At 39.6% G+C, this 19610-nt stretch overlaps 1 long non-coding RNA gene across 1 annotated transcript in view; it reads right to left on the minus strand.

Moving 5' to 3' along the window:
* LOC113835324 overlaps window positions 1-18184 on the minus strand; it is an 89915-nt gene extending 71731 nt beyond the window's left edge. Inside the window, exons 1-2 of the long non-coding RNA XR_003484769.2 lie at window positions 17805-18184; window positions 8740-8955 (exon numbers count right to left, since the gene is read on the minus strand). This is a non-coding gene — a long non-coding RNA (uncharacterized LOC113835324). The remainder of the gene's footprint in view (window positions 1-8739; window positions 8956-17804) is intronic.
* Between the last annotated feature and the right edge of the window lie 1426 nt (window positions 18185-19610).

Here is a 19610-nt window from a genome sequence, read left to right on the forward strand (position 1 = left end):
GAGCATGAGGGTTAAGTTAGAAATGGAAGCCATAGTAACAGAACAGTGTGCTCCCAGGGCTTGAGACTTGTGTGTGCTTAGTAAATCAGACCAGTTCTAGAGTGTATTTGCACTCCACCAAACATGTCCAAATGTAAATTAGTCTTCAATAAAATTAAAGCTGGCTCAAGATAAATCAGACTTAAGAAGGTACCATTTCATTTAAAAAAAAAGAAATACTAAAGCCAAGTGCACTCTCAGATACATTAGGTTATCATTCACTGACCTACCATTAGTGATCTGTAACCTTTTTTTAAATTTTCTTCCTTTTTTGCTTTCTCTCCATTTTTATTTAAATTAGAAACAAGATTATTTTAAACGTTAATTTCAGTTCCCTTTGCCTCCCCTGCCCCCACCCCAACTAATACCCTACCTATCCCATACCCTTTCTGCTCCCCAGGGAGATTGAGGCCTTCCATAGGGGATCTTTAGAGTCTGTGTCATATCCTTTGGGATAGGGCCTAGGCCCAACCCCTTGAGTCTAAGCTCAGGGAGTATCCCTCCATGTGGGATGGGCTCCCAAAGTCCATTCCTATATTAGGGATAAGTACTGATCCACTACAAGAAGCCCCATAGATTTCCAAGGTCTCCCACTGACACCCACATTCCTGGGGTCTGGATCAGTCCCATGCTGGTTTCCCAGCTATCAGTCTGGGGAGCAAGAGCTCCCCCTGTTCAGGTCAGCTGTTTCTGTGGGTTTCACCAGCCTGGTCTGGACCCCTTTGCTCATCACTCCTCCCTCTCTGCAACTGGATTCCAGTTCAGTTCAGGGTTTAGCTTCCACTTCCACCAGCTGCTGGGTGAATGCTGTGGGATGGCATAGAAGTCCTTTCTAAAGATGTAATTCCTGATTTACTCATTTTCTCTCTCTCTAGGAACATAATCCTCTTAACACTCCGTGTCTCAGTGCGTAATTCGCTGTCTTAGTCCAGCTGTCTACTCCTACATTGTTCAGAAGCCACACACACCAAATCAGGTGTGGCCTTCACAAGGGTTTCCTAGGGTGGTGATACCCTACTCTGCCCTGGGTCTATCATTACCAATAACAGTAACAGCCCTCCGGCCACACTCTCACTTCACAACAGGGCTTTCTTTCTCCAGCCACATCTCCCATTAGCCCAACCTCCTTCCTCTGGTTATCTGAGTCAAGAAACCTGTGGTCTCCTTTGAACTCTGTGCTAATGAACCTTTCAAAATGAGCACTGGCCAAAAAAAAAAAAAAAAAAAAGGATGAATTGGTGTACATTCTTACCACCTTTCCCCTGAAACTTTTTCTCAAATTCATTAGATTGGGGATTGGAGATCAGTGTTTCAAAGGAAAAATGCCTTTCCTGACACCCTGAAGCTAGTTACTGTCTGTGACAGTTGAAATGGATTGCCCGTTTGACGGGATCTAGAATCCCCCTGGAATGTGGGAAGATGCACACTATGTAAGAGTGCTCGCACAGGAAACTGGGTTTGGATTCCCAGAGCTCAGGAAAAACAGCTGAACCTTGTAACCCCAGGACTGTGTGGTGGCTCACACAGAAGGATTGCTCAGACTTGCTACCCAGCCAGGCTAGCTGAAAAGGCAAGGTCCAGGGGGAACAAGATATACTATCTCAAGTAAACAAGGCAGAGAGTGATAAATAAAGACACCTAATATTCCACTCTGGCCTCTGCATATGCATGTACATAGGACAAACAGGGACAGACACACTGACACACAGAAACACACACACACACACACACACACACATAGACACAGACACACACACACAGAGACACACACACACAGACACACACACACACACAGACACAGACACACACACATACACAAACACACATAGAGACACAGACACACAGACACACACAAACACACACAGACACACACAGACACAGACACACACACACACACACAGACACACACACACACACACACACACACACACACACACACACGCCATGCACATGCCCATTATAGAATCAATTTGAAGACAAATCTCTGCATGCACCTGTCTGGGATGAATTATCATGATTAGGTTAGCTGAAGAGGGAAGACCCAACCTAAACGCATTGAAACTCATTCTCCAGGCTGGAGTCCTAGATGGCACAAAGTGGAAAAAGCTAACCAACAGAACCAACCGAGTACCAGTATTCATCTCCCTCTGCCTTCTAACTGCAGAAACAATGTGCCTGGCTTGCCACCATGGCTTCTCTTTGTGAAGAACTGTACCATGAAACTATGAACCCAATTAGACTCTTTCTCCCTTGACTTGTTTTCTTTTGTTAGTATTGTTTTGTTGTTCACTATATGTGATCAGAGCAACAGGAAAAGTGACTACCTCTTTAATTAAAATTACTGTCCGTGGGGCATAGCTAGAGATCCAGAGGCCCATAGCAACCACTCAGTCTGCTTCTTTCTTGTGCTCGTCATCGCGGTTGTCAAGTAACATGGAAACTCTGTTTGGGGGAGTCTATCATATTTTTAGAAGATGTCTATCACAGTTCACAATGATGGTGTTTGTGTGATGAAAATTATGTGAAACCACTAGGCAGCCCTGTGCAGGTGGCCTGCTCTCTACTTAAAGGTTAAATGGAAGACTATAGTTTACCAACAAAATCTGCTAAATGTGGACATAGAAAAATGGTCTACAAAAAGTGTTAAATCTGGGGCTGGAGAAACGGCTCCACTGTTAAAGGTTAGGCTCACAACCAGAAATGTTAAATCTGCTCAGATTTCTGATGCCACTTACCTACTGTCTTCAAACCCATCTAACTACCTCTCTTCTAAAGATTTATGTGGGCCTCTTCAAACCATCCAGTTCCACAAATCCTGAGAAGCCCTGATGGTGCTTATTAACTTTACAAGACTGTCTGGCTTCACCATGACAGGCACTCACCTGCCAAGGTCAACAAGCCCTACCTTTTGCTTTCCTATTGACTTGGAAATATTCTTTCACATGCCAATTAAACTTCTCTATAACTTCCCAATTACTGAGATTAGAGGCCAGGCCTGGTTATGCTTCAAAACCTTTTTATAGCATTATTGTGTATCACTTTCATCATGGCAGGATTCCTTTTTAAATTTCATGTAAATTCATGTCTTAGAGCTAGACCTACGTGTATATTGCTGTGGTGACTGATCTTCATTATCAACTAGAAAGAATGTGGAGTCATCAAGGAGGCAAGCATCTGGGCATCTCTGTGTAGCATTTCCCACAAGGTAGGAATACCCACTCTGAGTGTGGGTGACACCATCCCATGGGCTGGAGTAGATGCCAAGACCATGGGACTTCCATCAAGGATGTTGAAAAGACAGAGATAAACAGACCCAAGACGGAGGCAAGTTTCCTTCAGATGTCTGGAAGTATTGGCCTAACCAAGAAAGCTGAATCCCAGATGATCCCATGAAGAGCTCCAGATGCTAATCATCGAACTAATCACAGACTTTATGCTTGTCCTGCTGAGTCTTAGGCTTGCATTGGTCAGTCTTTCCTTGCATGCCCACGTTGCTCACCTTTAGAATGGGAATGTTTAATTCATGCCCTTGTATTTTAGAAGTGTGCGACTTATGTTTATTTTAGAGGGACTCAGTAAGGAGATTACTACAAAGTTTCAGAAAAGTCTGTGATGTTAATTCTTTTGAACCTTCCTTGTCAACGTGGTGGCATAAAATTGTCTAGGAGATATACCTCTGGTCATGTTAGTAATAGCATTTCCCATGAACTTTAACTGGTAGGGGAAGACCCACTCTGAATGTAGGCAGTATCACTCCTCATGCGAGGTTCCCAGAGAGACAGAGAACTAAGACAAGAGAAAGCAGAGTTCTTCTTTTTGCTTGCTAGTGACATTCACCATGAATAACCATCTCATTCTACTGCTGCCATGCATTCCCTGTCATGACTGGATATACCCTCAAACTGTCAGCACAGATAAATCTTTCCTGAAACTGCTTTTCTTAAGTCTTTAGCACAGCAACAAGAAAAGTAACTAATGATAACACAATTGATTTTATAGCTGTGATTATTAATGTCTCCCACTTTATTCTATCTTATAACAATTACTGTTGTATATTGTAGTCAACCATTAGGTATTTCTCACAGTAAAGCAATGAACCTCAAAATATGTGGCAGATCTTAATCATATTCATATTCCAGAATTTTTCCAGGGAGAAAACATTTGGCTTAGTTAAATAAGAAGAATTTGTATGAAAACAAAATGTCATAAGTTATTTAATTTGTGTGGATGTTTATGAAAAAGTGGCTATTGAGATCTAGCTCTAATAAATAAATATATACTGAGCATAGTAGCTCATGCTTGTAACATCGGCTTGTAAGGATGAGGTAGGAGGAGGGACATAGCTTCCAGGCCAGGCTGAGCTACAGAGTGAGACACAGTCTCAAATAACACTAAAAGAAAATAAAACAGAAACCAAGAACATAAATACAACTCAGTCATGTTGGAGGAATTATAAACTCACAACCAAAATTTTAGTTTATCTGGGAATAGTCTCATTCAATGTCCCCTTCCTAAATCATGATTTAGTCCTTCTTATCGCTTATTTTCATTCATAGCCATAGCCTGGGAGAAGTAAGAACTGAAAACAATGTAGAGGCTAGAGTGACTTATAGGAAAACACACTCTTCAACCTGCAATAATAATAACAGAAATGAGGCTAGTGCTATCCAATCTCACTGGTGGTCAAAGTAGGATTGTAAATCTACTAAGAGCAATTGATTCAGTTATTATCAAATGCTAAGACACCTTGATATTAAAATAAAAAATATTTTGAAGATGTATCAAAATCATCTCATGGGTAATGAACTTGCGGGTATTTAAAAAGAAAAAAACAGGTATATGTTGGAAAAGCAAATATCTAAGAGTCCAAAACCAGTTGAGAGAGCAGTTGTGTTCTATGGAGTTTGGAAGAAGATCTTGGTAAACTGTTGTGATATGTTAAAATCTACATCTTTCAAAATATGCTTGTCATAGAGGCCTTCTCATAGTTCCCAAAGCATATTTAAATTGCAATATTATAGAGTTTTAAGTGAATGAAGATGATTTTCACAAAAACTGGCTTATTCAATTGACATGTATTAATTTGAAGCTGAGAAATCTTTATTCATATTTAAGAGAGAAGATGTGTTTTATAAGTGTAATCCAAGGAGGGGAAGATATAATTATTTGATGGAGATGATCTAAAAAATTACATTCTCCTTTAAAACATAGCTTGAGATCATAACACACCATATTCTCAGGAAGAGTCCAGATACATTTAACACAAAAGTAATCATGGCCAATCCACAGAAAATTTTTTTATCTACATACAACCCCAGATGGAATTGTTCATATCATAGAAAAGAGTCATTTCAGGCCAGAAGGAAAACACAGGCAATAGATAATCTCACACCAGCAAATCCCAAAGGGAAATGTACACACACTACCAACAACAACAACAAAACAACAATAACAACAAAAAAATACCATGAATTAACAATCACTGGTCATTGTCCATTTCTTTTAGATTTTCCAATTTTGTAAAGTACATTATTTCACAAAGTCAGATTTTGTAGGCAGAAGTCATGAAGACTTTAGATAAACAGCCAAAGGAAAAAGAAAAACCTATTCTTCAGATTTAAGAGTTTTGGAGTAAAAATGCATCTATTCTAAAAGATGCACCTAAGTCCATATACATATTAGGCTAAGTTGTGAGAGGTGCGTATTTTTTTCTTTTTTATTCCATGTATGTGTATGTGTGACATGCACATTGTATATATGCATGCTTAGGAGTGTGTGGGCACATGTGCACGTCCACATATGTTGCTCTAGTTTGCTTCCTGTTGCTGTGATAATCACCATGACCAAAAGCAACTTAGGGGAAGAGGGGTTTGTTTTAACTTATACATCCAGGTCACAGTCCATCACCGAAGGAAGTCAAAACAGGAACTGGAACAGAAGCTGTGGAGGAACACTAGGTTACTCACTAGCTTGTGCTCAGTCATCATTCCTATACAGCCCAGGCTCACCTGCCTAGGGACTGTACTACCCACGGTGGGCTAAGCTCTCCTGAAACCATTACCAGTCAAGACTATCTCTCACAGACATGGTCAAAGGCTAATCAGATTGGAGCCATTCAATCAAGGTTCCCTTTTCCTGGGTGACTCTAGGTTATGTCATGTTAACAATAAATACTAGGACACATGTTAAGGACAGAGCTTCACATCTGTAAGTCTTCCTCAATGGCTCTCCACTTCATTAATTGATGAAGGGTCTCTGGGTTGAATCCAGAGCTGTCCCATAAGGCTAGTCAGCTTCTTCAGGATGACTCTTGTCTGCCTTCTGAGTGCTTGAATGACAACCAGGCTGCTACACCCAGCCAGCATTGATATCAGTGCTGGGGCTTCAAACTGCATTCCTCACACTTGTACAGCCTATGAGATTTTAGTCTTTCAATTTTTTCAGAGTTTACAGTTAGGGTGGTTCAGAGAAATTAAATCACTAAAAAATATGCAAAGATTTATAAAATAGTTTATTATGGGAAATGGCCCACACAATTGCAGGAGCAGAGAGGTCCCTCCCAGGAGCTCTCATTACATGCTGGAGAACAGGGGAGATAGTGTTATATATAATAAAGTCCTAGTCTGAAGACCTGAAAACAAGGGATGCTAACAAAGTAATTCCAAATGTGCAGCCTCTATAATGGCTGTGCCTTCCCTGGGTGGCATTATGCCCACCCACACTGGGATGAAAGTAGATCTGCTTTACTGGGCCTGCCTATTTAAATGCTAATATCTTCTAGAAACGCCCTCACAGACACAAAGAACCAGAAATGTTTTACAAGCTATCTATGTATCTCTTAAGCCAGTCAGGCTGGTACTGAAAATTAGCCATCATAGTCTGATGAGCAAAGCCAGGCATGATGGCTCAAGCCTATAATCTAAGTACTTGGGATGCTGAGGCCACAAGCTGTCTTGGGCTACATAAAGAGACACTGCTCAAGTGGTAGGTTGTGCCACTACCTCCAGGATTGCTCCCTCCCCGACATCTCTTTTCAGAATGAATCATGAAGACACTGAAAATTTAGGGCGGGGTGCGTGGAAAAGGTCTTTCTTTTGGCTTCTGATGTAGCTGCTGCAAGCTACACCACATTTGAATGGCTATTGTTGCTTCTCTTTCCTTAGAGTTTGGTCTTTCCAACTGTCATTTTGTTGGACACCTCCCCTCATAGTGATGGCTGATATTGTGAACTTGGCAGTAGCTGGCTTCACAGAGGAGACCAAACTCTGAGCGTGACTGAACACATATGTATATTAGATTAGATGAAATGGGAAGATCCACTGTAGGAGTCACCCGCCCTGTCCCATGGGCTCCAGGGCGGAATACAAAGAAGAAAGTGAACTGAGCCCCAGGACTAAACTCTCTCTACTTCCTGATCACCCATGCCATGTGATCTATTGCCTAGTGTTCCTGTCTCACCCTGATGGACTGGACCACAAGAACCCCTTCTTTCCCTGAGTCACTGTTCCTGGGTAATATTATCACAGCATGAAAACGACCGAATACACACTCAGTACATTTTATTCTCTCCTCTGGCAAAATTTCCTGAAGCTAGAGAGTTCAGAAAAAGGAGGCTGTGGGGCAGCTTAATGATAGCCAGGAAAGGAGTAAGTACACTGATGGCTTCCTCCTGATCCATCTGCCTCACACTGCATTACAGAAGGGAATTAGTGTTTAGTCTCTCAAAAAATGGAGCTGAAAATGGAGTTAAAGAAAAAAAGTGGTGGGGTGTTTGGCTTTCACCTTTCATTTCCCCCATGGATGTGCTTTTCAAAAATGGAAATATAGGAGAACATCAATTCTATGTTCATCATTAGTAAATGGACCTAATTTAGAACAATGGTGGCATTCATATTCCAACTGTAGTGCCAGTTAAGAGCATTATATTTGGTACTTATTGACTATACTATATTATTCCAATATATTACTATCTTATTTGATTCTCATAATAGTCTACTATAGAAACTAAGACAAATGGCTTTGTTTCCACTTTTAATTCAGCAGTTTAACTTCTCAAGTTTCTAATAGGATGAAATTAGAAGCTAGATCTAAGGTCCTTGAAATATTTATTCAAGAGCTGTTATTATTTGGAAAAAAATTAGCCAATGAATCCTAGTTTATCATCTCAAGAGAAAACAACAGGCAGTTTCATAAGCTGTGAATGCAATGCATTTTACAAATACACATTTGTCTCTTTAAAATTTAATACCTTATACTAAATAAGGAATTAGAGATTTATCTTTCCAAAATGAGACAGCATCAACAATCAAGCCATGCAGATGGCAAGCATACTTTTTGGAGGACTATATAAGACTCTATGAAAGATAATGTCATATGTAACTATGGACATCTTTTAGTATATATGATTTCAGGAAAGAAGTCCTAAGAAACTGATTGCATCTAGGCAGCTCTCTGTGCTAATAGTAGAATTGAAGTTTAAAGAAGGAAGGTCAGAAGCAAAGTGTGAGGAGGGGATGAGAGGCCAGTGAGGAGAATGGAAGATTGCATACTCTTCAGGCCTTCGCTAACCTCCTGGATTTAACGAGAACCCAGCTTTGAATACAACAAGGTCTGAAAAGGGTGTAATTGAAAAGTTTATCAATTCAATGAGCAATGAATACCAAAAAATCCAATCTGGCTGTTTAAGGGTATTATCCTTACCGTATAGAGAAATCAGAAAGATGTTCCAGATCTGGGATAGTTGTTATGTGGTGTTATTGATGAACTAGCCTCCTTCAGTTAGCAGCTCTGCCAGGGTTCACATGTGAGCATCACCCTCAAGGCCACAAAGGGGTGTTTCATCAGTCTACAATCTGCCACGGGCTACTTTGAGCACCACGTGGAAACGGATGTTTCAAACGCTGCTCTTTGAGGATTCTGTGGGGCAGAACAGTATGAGAGAAATTGCTGTAGAGTGTGCCTGCCACATTGTGTTAGGCTCAAGATCTTTCTAGAGGAGGATAAATCTGAAACAAATCCTCCAAGATAGGTCTAGAAAAGGTGAGACTATAGGACATGGAAGTTAACCACAAAAAAAAAAAAATGTGCAGGGTGAATTTTGGGTTTCTCCTTGACAATGTAAAATTTTATCAACTAGAGTGGACCCAAGTAATAGTCAAAGTCAGGAAAACTGATGCATTCACCTCAGTGTACAAGAGGTGCTTGAGAAATGTTTATTAGGTAATAGGTTAAATGCTATTCCTTCTTCTGAAAAGGTCAATTGCTTATTTAAGTCGAGCCTTTATTTTGCAGAATTGCTCATGTTTGAAGCAAATTCTTAGTTTGATAACAGACTAAAGAGGTAAAGCTTGACAGCGTCCCCAGCCCACCCCAGTGCCCATCACTAGAATTAAGCCTGAAACCTGCTCTAACAGGAGCCATTAGCTTTACAAATTTGACAAGCATATTATCTGCCTGGTTTACTCCTTGATGGAACATTTCTAGAAAATACCTGTCCTCAAACCATCCGTTATCTGCACGGCTGTTACCTTACTTTTAATCACCTTTAGAAAGAAGGAAACTGTCGTAATAAAGCTGAGGCTTTTGTGATGAGCTGGACAAAACCTGTTGTTTCTGTGACAGACAACTCATGTGAATGACCCACACATGAGCTGCTGAAAATGAACTAGGCACATGGTGTATGAGAAAGAAATGTGCTCTTTTTTTGAGAAAATGAAATGTATAGTTCTAACTTGAGAAATAATCTGGACAAGATGAAAGATTTTCTTTCTAAAATAAATAAATAAGCTGTGAGGACATCATATGATTTAGCTCTCAAAATGAAAAAATCATCAATGACTATATAATGTGTTTTTTTTTTGTTTTTAAAGGTATTGTTGTCCTTTAAGGAAGATTTTTAAATACTATGTAGGCATACACAATGATTTGATTTAATACATTTGCATTTGGGGATCTCAACTTCATAGCTTAAATTTTCCTAGGTGCAGGGGTGGGGGAGAAATGTGATGTTCCTAGGACCCATCCGTGTAGGAAGAGGGGTCCCCACCACTATTATCCCACTTGTCAATCTTACAGTCAGTATGGTAGGGGACAGGCAGTTAATAGAAGGATAGATCAACCATTGGCTACAGAATCTCCAAGGAAGAAGGGCTTTAGGACCATGCAGTTAAGATCCAACCTGGACCTTCATCATCTAGCCATGTGCTGAATACTAATGGCAATGTCTTTGAAGGCTTGGCATTATTATAAGAAATAACAATGTGGGCAAAGTACTCAGTAGAAAATCTGGCACAGCACAAGAAGAGCCTTTCCTCCAGGGTGTTTTTAGATTAGCTGAAAAACCATCACATCAGCTTGTTTTCCTTCTCCAACGAGGTTCTCGGGGAAAACTCCCTCTCTAAATGGCAGCTGTGATTTTTGCCACCTTCCTACTGGGAATTCTCAATATTCTTGTTTGTATTTCGCAAGAGTTTTCAACTTCCATGGGGAGGAAGTGTTGTGAAATTACTATTATTATCTAACTCCTGTTTTCATCGGGACAAATTTCTCTGTAAGTGTTATTCATAGTTTCTGTAAAAGCCAAACACAGAATGTTACCTTGGAGTGTTAATGAACCCTTAAAAAAATCACCCAGAATTGATTCTGCAGTGAGGAAGAAGCAAAGCAAAACAAAAGACCATCTAGAAGGAAAATCAGAATGAGCATACTTGTCGATTTTTTGAACCCTTTAAATGTCTCTCAAGATGATCTTAAAAATAAATTATTGACTTAATCCATTTCCTTAGGAATGAGTTCATCCAAAGCCAGTCCATCTCTATTGCACCTTCTTGTGCAATAAACATGAATAAAGGCACTACTGGCCTCCAAAAAAAAAAAAAAACCCAGATGATATCACCAAGGTTTACTGTCAGCTACAATCCACTTCTTCATCCATTTTCCCACACGTGTGGGTGTGTTTCATTATAATACTTACAATTTACCATCATGATTATGCTCTATTCAGTGGTCTCTCTCTTAATTTCAACCCACTAACTACCTTAAACTCACATCTGTGTCAGAGAACCTAATGGTATTCATAGTAAAAATAAACATAGTCCCTGCTCATTTATGCACTGAATCAAGTCAGCCCAAAGATCAGTGCAATTATCTAATGTAGGTCAACTCTAAAAGCCACCTCCTTATGACAGGCAAAAGTCAATGTTAAGGTGAAAAGGAGTGTCAGGTAGAAAACAGGACAAGAAGGCATTCTGTTGAACATGACCAAGAACCCTGAGATGTGCAGGGTCCAAAGCTTCTTTCTGTTCTTACTGCACAGAAACACATTCCTTTCTAGAGCACGGGTTCTCAGAAATGATTACTGTATTAAGATTTTGTCCTGGCTGATGTATCTTCATCCTCCAACGCCTACCACAGTATCTGACGAAAGGTGGGTACTCAATATACACTGAAATATGACTACTGCAATAACTGGTGAGCCCTGGGACTTTGTAAAGATAATGAAATCAGATGATTAACATGGGTGGTGTTTCTTCTCTCCTCCTCCCTTAGGGAGCACTGTAAATTCATTCCAGTTTCTATTCAGTTCTTACCTCCCACAAGGAGGTCCTGCAAAACCACACTTCAAACAAGTTCCTTCCCCCCTCTCTTTCCTTCCTCTCCACTGAACTAATTCATGTTACTCATCTAATAATACCCTTTCTTTTTTACCAGAGTTTGAGCATGCTGTATGAAAGACCATCTTCTTCCTGTTTAGCCATTGTATCCAATACCCACAACAATATTGCTTAAACCTGACTACCTACTGGCAACACAGAGATCAACTCAAGCAAGAAAAATCAAATCAAAATCTCCACGGCAGTAAGTCTAAGCACTGTAACCTCATGGTTTGATGATCTAATAAGTAATTGTAATTTGTAGACAGGTTTGTGAATCTCTGACCTATGTTACTTACACATGTTAGTGAATGAGTGAATGAGGAAGTGTGGTTGAATAGAACTTGCTGTTCGTTGCTCAGGATTGATTTTTGACAGAGAGATGTCTCTGCTTAGTTCAGCTTTAAATAATGATGGGTTAAAGTAGAAGTTTCATTCCTTAACCACCACTGGTAAAGCTGTTCACAATAAGCCAGAACCATGTTATTGGACTAGTAGGTCCATGGCATTACAGAACCAGAGTGAGTAAAACACTCACCATATACTGCGTTTGAAAAATGGGAAATGCCAGCCACTGAGACAAAGTATGTGTACACACACAATACTCAGAGCCACTGGAACACAAAATCTTTTTCAAAATTTTCTTGAAACCAATTATTTTCCTCTGCCTTCTCTCAGTAAACAACTCCTTCTGCTCCATAGCCTTCAGGGGAAGAAATATTCATGTTGATTATATCGTGTTCTTCAGTGAGCTTCTTGGTCAGATGGATTTACTCCTGTATTTTCTACATCGTTCTATTGCTCACTCTGATTCAGCAGCTACCAGAGAAAGCACTGGAAGTTATGTCAAAGCTGCCAGTGTAAAAGATGATCAGATGTTCTTTGTGGTACTCATAATTACCCTTAGTCTTCCCTTCAGCCAGAGAACAACCAAAGCAAAGTGCTTCTTAGCAGTATATATTTGCTGGAAGTTAGCAACTCCTTTCTTTACAATATCTTCTCCCTCCACCATCACTATCAGTGTCTGGTACTAGAGTATGTGGGTTTCTTCAAGATTTATTTCATTCATCACTGGCAGAAGATGGAGGTTGTGCATTTCTTGTAAGTACCAGTAGAGTCCAGAGAAAGGTGTTGGATCCCTGAAGTTTGAATTACTGGACGTTGTGGCCAGCATTACATGGGTGTGGGTATCCAAACTCAGGTCTTCTGGAAGAGCAGTACATGTTCTTAGCCACTGAGTTATTACTTCAGAAATGTTGACTTTTTAAGATATTTTTGATATTATAATACATTTCTATCATTTCTCCTTCCTTTCCTTTTCCCAAACCCTCCCATCACTGCCCTTGACCTCTTTGACATTCATGGGTTTTCCTTTGTTTTTAACACACACGCACACACACACACACACACACACACACACACACACACACACACACACACCACACACACCTAAAACATATAAATACAACCTGCTCAGTCCATATAATGTTACTTGTATGTATGTTTTCAGGGCTGGCCATTTGGCATTGGATAACCAGTAGGTGTGTTCTTCCCAGGGGAAGACTATTCCCCTGGCTCTCAGAATTCTTTAGATGCCTGTAGTTCTTTGTCTGGGAATGATGCTTGCTGGCTTTCCCCCATTCCATGGTAACACCTCTATCATCTTTATTCAAGTCTGAGATTTCATGTGTGCAGCTTTTAACATTTCTAGGAGATACAATCTCACAGCAAAGTCGTTGTTCCTCTGGCTCTAATAATCTTCCTGACTCTTCTTCTGCAATGATCCAGAAGCCTTTGGTTCAGAAGTTGTGTTATAGAGATGTCAGTGAGGTCTGGGTTCAACAAATCTGCATTTTGATTGGTTGTGGTTTTCTGTAATGGTCTCTGTTACCAAGAGAAGTTTCCTTGGAGAGGAATAAGAACTATTTATCTGTTGGTATAAGGATACATATTTAAAATACAGTTAAGGACTGCGCTGGTTTAGTAAAGTGGCGGTTGGTTGTAGGGTCTCCTCCAAGACCTATATGGATTTTGACAAGGATTGTTTTGTTTGGTTTTCAAGTCACTGAAATGCTACAAGAAATGGGTAAGTACAATATATAGTAAAAGAAGTATTTCTTCTAATGGAATACAAATGTGAAACATGCTTTGGGTTACTTATTACAAGGTCAACAATTTCTGTAGCGAGAATGATTTGATTCTCAATAATAGTCTTGTTTCAGCAAGTTGCTTTGCACTGTGTTTGCCAAAAGGGTAACCGTGTAGTGAGGAACTGCTTTTCCTTGAATTATGTAATTACAGACACACATTGTGGACGGGAAATCTCTTACCTTTAATGTCACTTTTTCCCTCCACTTGGATGATTATCAACCATAGTAGAATCACCTTCTAATACCACGTGAATCCATGATGTTGCTATTTCCCACAGGATAACTGATCACAGTGAGATAATTGTAGCTAATCTTCTATTTCTATAGCTACTGTAAGGTGAACAAGGGGACCAAGTGGATCTGGCTTTATGGATAGGATGTAAAAGCCTACTACTACCCAGGCAATGCTTAATGAGTTGTCTCAATTATGCAGATCAATACAACTATAATGATCCCTTAAGACTAAGACTAAGATGCCATTAACTAGATGGTTGAGGGTAATATAAATATGACCTGCCAAATATTTAGAGGCTGAAGTTGAAACCTGAGATATCAGCTGTGTTGCAGGGCTCTCTGCTATCTTCTGGTGGCTGCTGGCAATCCTAGTGTTCCTTGGATAATCACGGTGTCATTCCAGTGTCTGTCTGCATCATCACCTGGCGGTCTTCTCTGTGTCTATATTTTGTCTCCTTCTATATTTATTTTAATCATTGGTACTAGGGCCCACCATGCCTCTGTATGGCTTTATCTTTATTATTACACTATGAAGATCCCACTCTGAAATAAGGTCATATTTTTAATAGCAAAGATGAATTTTTGCATACCACTTCCACAGTAAGACTGGTTATTTCTTTCATTACCATCAGCTTCACTCTGCTTCTTACAAAGTGAAATAGATTTTCTAACACTGGGTTATAATGCTGTGTTTTCCACCCTTACATCCACCACCCCCAAGAGTAAAGGACAAAATGTATGTAGAGAAAAGAATGTTAGCTTCAAAACACTTCTTTATAATATTATGGCATTAATTTTTTTCAAGAAGATGTTCTCATTTCCTTTTTCCTACTTAGAAGAAACCAGATGTTTGTCCATTTCATACTTGAGTGGCAGTGGCAAACAATGTTTTCTTGTGCACTTATGCTGTAACAAAGGCAGTGTGTCATAAAACAACAGGAGTGTCTTAGTTACTTTTTTGCTACTGTGATAAAATACCATGAGCAAGTCAATTTAGAAGAAAGTTTCTTTGAGTTCAAGACGGGGAGTCCTTAACGGTGGAGAAGGCACAGCAGGTGGCTCGAGCAGGGCCTTGAGAGATCATGATCTCAACCAAAAACATGAAGCAGGGAGCAGAGAGTGGACTTCAAGTTGGGCAAGGTTATAAAGTATCAAAGCCCACTCACAGTGACAGACTTCCTCTAGCAGGATCTAGCTCTGGATAGTTCCACAGCCTCGATAAATAATGCCACCAACCAAGAGCCAAGGGTTCAAACATGTGAGTCTAGAGAGGACACTTCTTATTCAACCCACCACAGAGGGTGAGGCGAGGTCAGGCTCCCACACTTGGTATTCTGGTCTTCTAATGCGAGTATACTAGCAAGATATCTGATATAAAGAAAGGAATATTATCATTTGCACTGCTAAGTTATCTTGGCATTTTGAGTGTTTTCCCCTCAGCCTTTCCTTGCTTCTATGCAAATAATAGTGTTGTCTTGGTAACTGGCATACTAGGAGACTCTCCATACAGGTCCCTATCTCTCCCTATCTCTGCATCCTACCTTTCCTCACTCACATTTGCTAAATAGAAAAAAAGGTCCTGCTCTATCTCATTAGCAGTTAACAGAAGTGAGAGATAGAGAAATATAACAAGTGAACCATATGGTGAGTAAATAAATTCCAGACCATGGGAATATCTCCAGAACTGATAATTGTATTTCTTCAAGAAAATAAAAGGGTATCCCGGAATTTAAAGGAAATGCTAGGCTCTTAGAATGCAAGTTAAATAAACTGGATAGATGAGAACACTAGCAAAATATTTGATATGAAGGGAGAAATATTACCATTCTTGTGTGACAATTCTGTGATGTTATTTTATTTTAAGAGTTTTACGCTGAGATACAATGAGATGACAGTGTCTAAGTAGTGCTTCCGAATAAACTAAATGTGGGAACGGATGTAAATATTGAAGCAAGAAAAGCCATGGCCCTCTATTAATGAACGCTGAAGCTGGATAATGAGCACCTGAGTTTACTTTTTTTTAACTTTTCCTTCTATACTTTCTCTTCAACATATATGCAATAAAATTCCCATTAAAGTTTGATTCAGCTATGCTTTGCTATCATGACATAAACTTAAAACTAAATTTCCATTTAGAATAACTGTCTATGGTTCTTTTAGGGTCACTAAATTATCAAAGTAACAAATTATTTTAGCAAATGGCAGTCACTCAAATAGACCTTGAATAGTGTACTACAGTACTATTTCAATAGCCTATTGTCTGTTTGAATAATTTCCTCTTCCTATTTATTCAGTTTTTGAATATTCTCCATGATTTAATATACCTAGGGACAGTTCTAGGTGCCAAGGAGACAACAATGAACTACATAGTCCCTGTCCTGAACAAGCTTATAAACTTTAGGGTAAAATGATATGAAACAAAGAGATGATAATTGGATTCGTGGTAAGTGTTATGAAGTGAAAAGTACCACATGCAATAAAAATGTACCAAAGACCATCTTAATTTGCTCTCTGAGCTGGTGTGGGCACCCAAGAGTTCTCAGAGCAAATCATTCCTGAGTCTTACCTTCAGTAGAAATGGGAAACCATAACAGAGTTTTGAATAGGTACTGCATCATGACCCATTCTTCACAATCATAAACAACTCAAGCTTAGCAGCAGTAGTCAGAAGTTAAGTACATGGTCTCATTTTGGTGCAGAAAGCCTGGACTCAGGGATTAGTTTTGCCCCTTCCCCTAAGCATTGATACCCTCCATGACCACATCTGTGATACAGTGAGGCAAAGGTTTCTCTCTGGGAATTATTTAGGAATAAATGGTATGATCCACAGCAAGGGTCTTGAAAAATGGGACCCATTTTTAACACAAGAAAAGACATGAACTTGAACCACCAAAAGAAATCCCAAGAGTTTGATTAATGATGAAAGGAAAAACCACATTTCCTTTCCATTAACTATACTTCTTTTGGAAATCAATAGTTAACTTCTGGAAGTCCATAAAACTATAACCAATCTTTCAAAAATAAAAATAACAAAGTTTTAAATGGATGATTAATGTGAAATATTGCTAGGTTTAAAGGCTAATAACACTTCTGAAGAATCTTCCTTCTGTTCACAAGCTATGTACATTGCTTACTAACAAGAGCATCAATGTATCTGAAGTACATTATAGCATCAAAGAATCCAGCCCCAGCATCACCTTCCTAACTTCACAGGCAGCTTCTGCCCAGCCAATAGCTGTGAAAACTATAGCTTGGCTACATTCCAGGTTAAACGTGTGCAATGCAGCTCCCACTTAAATATCCCACATTGTATAGCTCAGACATTTTCAGGTTTTCATAAAGACTCTAATTCTTTTTTTTTTTGGATTTTTTAAAATTAGAAACAAGATTGTCTTACATGTCAATTCCAATTCCTCTCCCTCCCCTCCTCCCCTGCCCCCCTCCAACTAACCCCCTACCTATCCCATACCCTTTCTGCTCCCCAGCGAGGGTGAGGCCTTCCGAAGGGGGTCTTCAGAGTCTGTCATATCCTTTGGGATAGGGCCTAGGCCCATCCCATGTAAGACTCTAGTTTTTATTCATTAATACTACAAAGGGGGGGGACACTTCTGAGACTTTCCTGGACAATTCTAGCTTCTGCGAACCCCATGACAAGATAAAGAAGTACTTTTCGTTGTTTCTTTCAACATTTCATAGATGTTGATGTATAGCTAAGTGTTAAAGCACTCACCTGGCATGTGTGAGGATGTAGATTCAATACACAGCACTATAAAAATGAGAGATTGACCAACATTAAATTGTCTTAGTAGCAGCTACCATTTAGAAGTCTTATTTCTTTTCTTGCTGTGTAACAGCTTTTAGTGTTGTCCCATGCCCATATTCAGTCTAAAGCTGAGCAGCAATGAGTAACTGCTTTTGTCACTGGAGCCTGCCAGGCAGCACTTGGACATGGCTAAATCACAGCTCAGGCTCCATAGAGAGGAGAGAACACTGCCCCGTCAGAAGGCAGTTGACTTGAAAGCTCTGGTTGCAATTGATGCTGTGATTTCTATAACCCTTTAACTGATGATGAGACTCTTCTTATGTCTTTCATTAACTAAAGGAAATGAACTGAATGGGAGATCACAGCGCTAGCATGTTACTGAAAGCCAAATCTATATTTTATGCAGTTTGCAAAATGCTAACGAGAAAGAAAGGACATTCACTTTCTAGTGTACGTCAGACCCTAACCTTCCCTTCAGTGTGTTATGTTTGATTATTAGACTTTGTTTTACAGCTGTTGTAGTTTTTGGTGGGGTCTTTTGAGACAGGGTTTCTCTGTATTGCTTTGGAGGTTGTCCTGGAACTCACTCTATAGATCAGGCTGTCCTTGAACTCATGGAGGTCCATCTGCCTCTGCCTCCCAAGCGCTGAGATTAAAGGTGTACGCCACCAATGGCTGGCTATGCTGTTGTAGATTTTTTAACAGAAAAAAAAAATAGCAGAATCCCCATATGTCCTACCTTTTACATTAATATGGTAGACACATTATTATTAACTAAAGTTGTTATTTCCCTGTGTCAACCCTAATGAGCACTTTCTGTTTCAGATTCCAATCCATGCTCCCACAATGCATTTACTCATCAGATTGCCTCAGACGTCTCTGAGTTATGACAGTTTCTCAAACTTTTCCTTGTTTTTGATGGCCTTAACAATTCTGAATGCTGGTGGAGTATTTGATAGGATGCTCATCTTTTGGAATGTGATGTTTTTTTTTCTAATAAATCCACTGGCAGTGCGAGCTCTAGAAAGGTAGATCACAAAGATAAAATGTCGATAATATCAGGCCCAAGGTACATACTCTGCACACAATTTATGACTGTGGATACACTCTCTATCACCTGGCTCAGACATTTTGTCACGCTTTTGTAGTAAAAAACCTAACTTTTTTTTCAACCCTGAATATTTTAGAAAGAAGCCAATATTTGCAGCTCATATTTAAGGGTTATGAATGTTCCCACTCCCCAAAAGTGCAATATTTGCATAAATAATTTGAAACCATTCTTCATGGAATTGAGGTTTCTTTGTTATGACTTAGTAATTTCTTCAATGACTCATCTATACATGTGTAGATCCATTGAGATCTCTTTTATACTTTGGTATATAATTCAGTACCACTTGATTTTATTGCTCCAACTGTTGCAGTTTTTGTTACTTCGGACTCCTTTAGCTAGCCCTTTTCCTCTGGCATTGGTATATTCCAACAATGCAAAATTTGTTTTGCCTATTTGTTTAGCCCTTTTTTTTTAGTTTCCAGGGTGGGAAGAATCTATGGCTTTCCATTTTATATTTCCGGTTCCAGCTCCAGAAGGAGCCATGTCTCTCAGAGTCCTGGTTCCTGTCCCTGACAAATAATGTGAAGAACTAAAATCTATGTGGTTGGATGCTTGTTGATCCTGAAGGGTTAATTCTTTTAGAGCCACCAGACATCCAAAATTCCTCTTACTCTTACCCATATTCAGATTGCATATTTGGTTGCTACTCTGGCATTGAAGAT

This window comes from Cricetulus griseus, chromosome 4 (assembly GCF_003668045.3).
Source record: "Cricetulus griseus strain 17A/GY chromosome 4, alternate assembly CriGri-PICRH-1.0, whole genome shotgun sequence".
In the NCBI taxonomy this organism is placed as follows: domain Eukaryota; kingdom Metazoa; phylum Chordata; class Mammalia; order Rodentia; family Cricetidae; genus Cricetulus; species Cricetulus griseus.